Here is a 7609-nt window from a genome sequence, read left to right as displayed (position 1 = left end):
TGGTCTAGAATTGACCAACAATTACAGTTCATTTATTCAAATATAATTGAATTTATTATTGTATAAATGAATGTAGCTATAGATGCCAGCCATTTATTATATAATTCCCATGTCATTGCACTTAGTCACATGATTTGCATATATCTATGTCTATATATTTTTTTTTACTTTATTCTCCTGCATTCTGTGAGCTAGATATTTTGTTCTAATTCTATCGTCGAAAAAAAAAATCTGAGGCTTAAAGAGTCTAGATAAATTGTGCATAGTCACACAGGATGCATGTTGTGAGGCTGGAACTTGAATCGTGTTTATTCAACTTCAAATTCATAGTCTTAAACACCGGTTGTCTTTCCTGACACAGACACACTCACACGTATATGTATGCATGTGTGTGTCTATATACATACACATATACACATACATGTATACACATACATTTACATCTGATACAGTTACTGGGTACATAGTAGATGCTCAATAAATAGTAACACTAGGAAGGAATGCAGGTAAATTAATACGACCACATCTTCGAATACTACCGGCCAAGTCTTGGTTCCTTTTAGGGAGTGACTAGAAGGGTCCAAGATCCACCACTGGGACATGGTAACCATAAAGGGGAAGAGACCAAACTTCTGTTTTGGAGACAAGAACCTTGTTGTGTAGGTAGACACACAGCATCAGTAACATCTTTGAAAAGAAAAAAAGAGACAAGGCTTCAGTTACCACATTGCGACTGAGGAGCACAGCTCACATTGCCCAGAAGGAGACTGACAAGGACAAGGGCTGGCCACAGCCCTGGAAGACTCTAATTACTAGGCAGATAATTTAGATGAGGACTCAGAAAAGAGGGACAAGGCATATCTGTTGTTGGGCCTAGGACATACAGTGTTGTCTAAATTACGGGGAAATGGCTAGAATTCAGCATGATAGAAAGCAGAGTGGTCTCAGGAAACCAAGTTGCTAATTCCAAGGGGCCCAAATGCCAGGAGAGAGGCTCAGGCTACATGTGAAAGCATCAAACAGACCCTGCTTCATAGAAGGAAGACTACAGCCAAGGCATCCTTACTAGTTTCCTGGTACACAGAATTTAAGTTTCCTTTTTTCTCTCTTCCTCACCCTCTTGCGATTCATCATTTCATGTTTAAATCCCCAGTGAATTTTAAAAGACACAGGAAATCTGCTTGTGAACTGCTGAGTGACTTTCAGAAACGGTCTCTGCCTGTGGTACAGTTTAGACAAACCATTATCCCCCCAAACTGTGCAGTAATGACAGAACACTTGCCGCGTAATGTAAACTCACAGCCCGGTGCTGGGCAGACATGATTAGGCTGTCATCTTCCCCGACAGCAGCAGCAGGAGAAAAACAAAGAAGTCAAATCATCTTATTCATATTTATTAGGGGGCTTTGGGGTGGGCCTAGTGCCCTGAGGCAATTGACATTTTTGCTTGCGCTCTTAGCTCATGAGCTGAGGACTATTTAAGTTAGTCCATTCATAACCTTCAAAAATACTGACTTTTGTAAGGCTATATCACCACTAGGTCTCCTTCTTACTTATGTCTCACCAAGCACACATATGCATTAATTCTGAAACCTTTAGCATGATTAGAAATTGTTTACAAATTAAAAATGTATATATATAATAATAGAACTGAATAGGCAAATAAAATCTCGGGAAAATTCACTAGTTTATTTTTTAATTTCATGTGTTTGTATACTATGAACCAACATACACTAGCTTCCACATGTACAGTTAAATGCATGCGTACACACACACACTTCTGTATCTTTTGGACCCAAAATAAAAAACCAAATCCATTGCCATCAAGTCAATTCCAACTCAGCGACCCTATAGGACAGAGTATACTGTCCCATAGGGTTTCCAAAGTTCTAAATCTTTATGGAAGCAGACTGACACATCTTTCTCCCATGGAGTGGCTGGCGGGTTTGAACCACTAACCTTTGAGTTAGCAGCCGAGTGCTTAACCACTGCACCACCAGGGCTCCTTTCTTTCTGACCACCCTCATGTAGTAAGGACACATCGCAGTCTCAGCTAAATTGAACATCCTCTGGCTCCCTTTGTATTTGGATTTTTGAAAATCTGTCCCTGTGCATTGATTCTTGGCTATGATTACATGTTGCTATGGAGTCCATTCTGATCCAAGGCAACCCCATGTGTGTCAGAGAAGAAGCATGCTCCATAGCCTTTTCAATGGCTGATTTTTCAGAAGTAGGGCACCAGATCTTTCTTTTGAAGTACCTCTAGGTGAACTTGAACCTCCAGCCTTTTGGTTAGCAGCCAAGCACATTATCCACTTGCACCACCAAGAGACTCAGGCTTTGCTGATCTATCCATGTAATGACGTGAAAGAGTCAAGAAGGAGATAAACATGAGTGAAGATATAAAATGATAGTGGGCCCTCTCTCATTCCAGAGACAAACAAAAGTATATTTGTTTACAAAATATCATAGGGACAATGAAAGAGCATGCTGTATGCCCATTGTCTGGATTCAAAGGCATTACTGCAACAGCTCTGATTAATTACAGAAGACAGCAGCAGATTGTCAGGGGGAGAGATTAAAGATCTGTCACCTTCCTGCAAACAACCCCAGGCTGCCCTGTCCACCTGAGAGACAGCATCTAAGGCAAGGGACAAGCACATTCTCTGAGTTCATTCCGCTCTCAGTCTTCCTGTCTGGGACTATCAAGGAGTTGCCGATTTCTGCCAAAGTGCCTGCTCTCCACTAGATGCTGTGATTAGCAACTGGCCAGAAAGGCTCAACTTGTTTCTGTCATTGAGCAATCAGTGCCAGGGTGTGAGGAACTTAACTAATCTGACGTAGAGGTGACATCTTGATACATTAGCTTGCCAGCAAGTCGGCAGGACCATGACAGCTTCTGGCCATTGGCATCCTGGATTCATTTACTTCCCAAATAGCTAATGCAGGAAATTAACCTTGTCTGATGAACTTCTGCCGACATTCGCAAGGGTCATTGGACATAGAATACTTTTAATGTCCTCTCTCACTCATCATCTCCCAATTTGCTTATTACTAAACTTTTCCCCTTGAGCTTTCTATGAGAAATCTTGTGTCTGATGCCTGATGGCATAACACTAGGATCATGATGGGCAGAGCCTTTTTCTATAAAGTTTATCATAACCAATCTGCTCCAAAAGGATATTCATGGCTTGTATACCTACCAACATCAGATATGCAAATCCAAAAAAGGAAAAGCTGCTTTTTTGTTTGTGTTTTTAAATTAAGGTTATGTATAAACCCTGGGGCTCTGTAGCCACTTCATGTTTTTTATTTCCAAGCACAGTACAGCAAACTCTCTACAATTTCACATTTCAAGGTGTTCAGAAGAAAGAGAGACCAGGAACTTTCATCCCGTTGGACCCATTTTATTTATGAAGACACGTGTATACATCTGTATCACCTTCTTGTATCCTCTTCTTTCCCAAATATGGAAAAACCAATTGGATTTTTTGATTGGGTAAAGTAGGACCTGGAGGAGATTGAACAACTGGTATTTTTTTTTTTTTTTTTTATTTTACCTACCTACTCACTAGAAAAAGACGTAATGTTTGAGAAGGTAGAAGACCAGCAAAAAAGAGAGAAATCCTCAGTGAAAAGAATTGGGCACAAGAGCTGGAACAATGGACTCATCAGGAAGATGGTACATGACCAGGCAACATTTCATTCTGTTATTCACTGGATCTGCATGAGCAGGAGTCAGAATTGGGGCCAAATCAATGACAACTAACAGCAACATTTTATCCAGTAAGTGGAGGTGCAGAGGGGTGGCTACAAAATCAAAGGTGAATTGATAGAAAGCAACATTTAGTGGATATTTTCTGTGCCAGACACACTGCTGCCTGGAGTCATCTTTTATTTTTCACTGGGCTCTCAGGACATCCTTATGACACAGGTGATTATTGATTTTTATCACCTACACCTGCAAGGAAGCAGGATAGAAAGGTGGTGAAGAGTATCAAAGGGCTCTGGAAACATCTCTCCTGTTCAAATCCTGATGTCACCCCTTACCAGTTGTGCAATTTTGGGCATGGCGATTAAATTCTCAATGCCTCAATTTCTTCATTTATACACTGTGAATAAGGCCTTCCTCATTATCTTTGTGGTGAGGATTAAATTAGTTGAATCCATTAGGATAATGCCTGGCATAGTGGTCTCAGTGTGGTCCCTAGTCCCAAAGTATTTGCACCTCTGGGAACTTGTTAGAAATGCACATTCTTGGCTCTCACCCCATACCTACTGAATCAGAAACTCTGGGATTTAGTCTCAATAACCTGTGCTTCGCAAGACCTCCGGGTTATTCTCATGATTGCTGATGTTTTAGAACCACAGGAGTAGAACACAGTAATTGCTTAATAAATGCTAAGCAAAAAGAAGAATATACAATCTCCTCTTTTTTAAAGGAACCAATTCTGACCTCGTGTATTCAGTTTTGAGCCCTCCCCAGCATTTCAATTAATATCAAGTGACTGAAGGGTCAAGGAGAGATGAAGTATTGATTTTCACCACTGTAAAAAGATATTGTAAATGATGGATTGATAAAACTTGCAAAAAAAAATCAAAAGTTTTGTGCATAGCATTATGTACATAGGAGACTGTAGACATCATGTGTGGGCTAATGTCCTCAAGTATATCTGTGATAATAACAAAGTTAAAATTTAGCTTAGCATCTAAAAATACAGTTTATGAATTAAATTTCAGTTCCACTACTTTATTAGCTCAGCAATATTGGATAGCTTGCAGTTCAAATCCACCAGCCTCTCCTTGGAAATCCTATGGGGCAGTACTACTCTGACCTATAGGGTTGCTGAGTCAGAACTGGCTCCATGGCAACAGGTTTGGTTTATTTATCTTTGCCTTAGTAAACTTTTGTGATTCCTTACTCAGGCTTCTAGCTTTATCCCTGCTTCTGAACAAAGCCTCCTTTATCCTTCTGCAATAGCTTATATCATCTGTCTCTATCATGACAATTTCTTTCAATTAATAATTTAACAAATTGTTGGATTTGTGATTATATGGGATAGCTTTGAAAAGAAATAAACAGCCAGGGTTTGAGGAATATCCTCTACTAGTTGAATTCCATCACTAAATATTTTCACTCCAAATAACAAGTCATCAGTTACAAACTTGATAATGCTCCCCAATCACATGGTAGAGATAAGGTAACTACATGACTCTAAGCACCATCCCTTTTGAATTTAGGGTAGCTGGGGGAATGGCAGATGGGGAAAAAAAAAAAAAAGGCACTAAGAAATACAACAATTAGATAAGGTAAAAACATTAAATAATTTCTACTTCCAGAAAACTGAGCATTACATTACCCAAATAAAAGGGAAATTTTTATGGCAATGATAATAATGTTGCCAAGAAGGGGTTTGAGGCCCAGTTCCTATCTGTGATACTCACCAATGTTTCCTGAATGTAAGGTTCCTGGATGACTGTGGCTATGTCGGTTTTGCCTAGCAACTCCTCTTGGACAAGTATGCCAGACACCCAGCAAATGAATTTCCTATTATTCTTGGTAGGCTCTTCGTTTTTATGGAAAGTCAGGCATGATAACGATCTAGGTCATAATAGAATACAAGAAAGGCTTGCTTTACATTGAAAATATATACATTCTAGTGGAAACAATCAGAGTGTTTCAAAAAGGGGTCATACTCTGTTAAGTATCAGCAGTTCAGACAAAAGGTGAAGCTTTCTAAATTAGCCAGATGCTAATGGTTTTATGAAGATGCCATTTTATTACCCTCAACTGCATATAACATACAAATTAATGGACAATAAGATATTCGACAAGTAGCTATCCTAATAGACCCGCCATCTGGATCCTTCTTAAAGAATGAGCCTGGCTGAAACGCCACCAAAATCCAGACTCTTGAGGGAAAGATGAACACAATGAAGAATTTATCTGCTTTTACATGAGATAACAGCACTAAAGACAGGTTTTAGATCAAACAAGTAATCAGTAATTAAGTAGGGAAGCCTAGTTTATAGATTAAAAGGGGTGAGAAAAGCCCTCCCCACCTCAAATTATTGTGAGGTTCTATATGATGGAATGGGTAGAATCTGGATATATCAAGAAAGGGCCAGGAAAATAATACAAGGACTACAGAACTAAGTGAAAAAATGAGAGTGTAGATGGCTGTATGGTCTGATATTACATGGTTTAAAGGGTTGAGGGATGGGAGGTGGCTGTTGAAGGACCTAGACAGGACGCAATATCTGTTCTACTTGATAAGAATCACTCGTAACTAGTCCATTAATGTCTATCAGGAAACATTTTATTCTCAAGTGTTATGTTGAACATTTGCCCCGAAATTATGTTTGCACTCTTAATTGGCTTAGAGAGCACTTTTCTTTTCCTCATCTCATAAAGGTAAACCTAAGTTTCATGGATGATATAATCAGACCTTCTATTTAAGTAGCCTTCAAATTAATGAGTCTGGTATATTCTGATGATTTATTTTCTTTCTTCTGTTTTAAAGAACAGCATAAATACTCCTTAAACAACCACGAATGAGACAAATATTTTACTTGGAATAGAAATGTATATTTCAAGATATACCATAATAGGTAAATATTTTGTCAACTTCTGTACCTAAAATACTGGCTTGCTTTAAACTTTTTATAATGAAAAGTCCAAATAGCAAGACTATTCAAGAGTTTATAGCATATGCTACTGTCTTAGACTGAGTTCTCAAAAGAAGCAAGACCAGTAAAGCATATAAATATACATACACAGAGAGATTTATATCAAGGAAATGGCTCACACGGTTGTAGAGGCTGAAACATCCCAAGTCTGTGGATCAGGGTAGAGGCTTCTCCTGATTCACACAGCTGCAGGTTCTGGAGAACCCAAGATCGGCAGGTCAGAGAGCAGGGTACTTGCTCACAGGCTGTGAAGACTGACGAATTCCAAGTCCAGCAAGTAAGCTGCTAGCTCAAGTCCCAAGAACCGGAGCTCAAGTGAATGGGTGTCAGCTGCAGGACTCAGAGAAAGCAAAAAGCCAGAATGTCTGCTTATATTCAGATGTAAGCCACATGCCGGAGGAAACTCCCTTTCAACTGATTGGCTACTCACAGCAGATCCCATCATGGGAGTGGTCACATATAAACACTGAGAACCATGGCCCAGCCAAGTTGACACACAATCATAACCATCACAGCTACCAATTAAGCAACTTCATTGAAAGGTGTTTGCCAATATTATTCTCTGATGTATGCTTTACTTCTACTTCAGGGGTATGAGAAAGACCATGAAAAAGGAATTTTTATAAACCAAATGATTGCTGAAAACATAGGAGGTAGATCCTAAGCAGTAGATTGAGATGGAAGGATTGCATGGATGGATTACAATATGGCATGTAACATCATGGACCTCTGAAATCATGCAGCTCTGGATACTATCTTATACTAGTTAGTGACATTCAGAAATGTTCCTAACTTTCATGAATCTCAGTTTTTTTCTTAAATTTGCAGGAGGTTGTGATGAACAAATAGAAAATGCCCATAAAGTGCATAGCACAGTGCCTGATGACAAGTAAATACTCAAAAATAAATTTTAGCTTTTA

General features: G+C 39.2%; 1 long non-coding RNA gene across 1 annotated transcript; it reads right to left on the bottom strand.

Annotated features, from left to right (window-relative positions):
- Positions 1–311: 311 nt before the first annotated feature.
- On the bottom strand, positions 312–7018 carry LOC126079627 (uncharacterized). The gene is made up of 3 exons (XR_007518225.1): positions 6811–7018; positions 5445–5601; positions 312–687 (listed from the first exon to the last, which is right to left on the bottom strand). It is a non-coding gene; the product is annotated as an uncharacterized LOC126079627 (long non-coding RNA).
- Between the last annotated feature and the right edge of the window lie 591 nt (positions 7019–7609).

The sequence above is a fragment of the Elephas maximus genome, chromosome 7, assembly GCF_024166365.1.
Source record: "Elephas maximus indicus isolate mEleMax1 chromosome 7, mEleMax1 primary haplotype, whole genome shotgun sequence".
NCBI classification, from domain to species: domain Eukaryota; kingdom Metazoa; phylum Chordata; class Mammalia; order Proboscidea; family Elephantidae; genus Elephas; species Elephas maximus.
The sequence above is the reverse complement of the archived record's forward strand: the minus strand, read 5'-3'. Positions and strand labels throughout refer to the sequence as shown.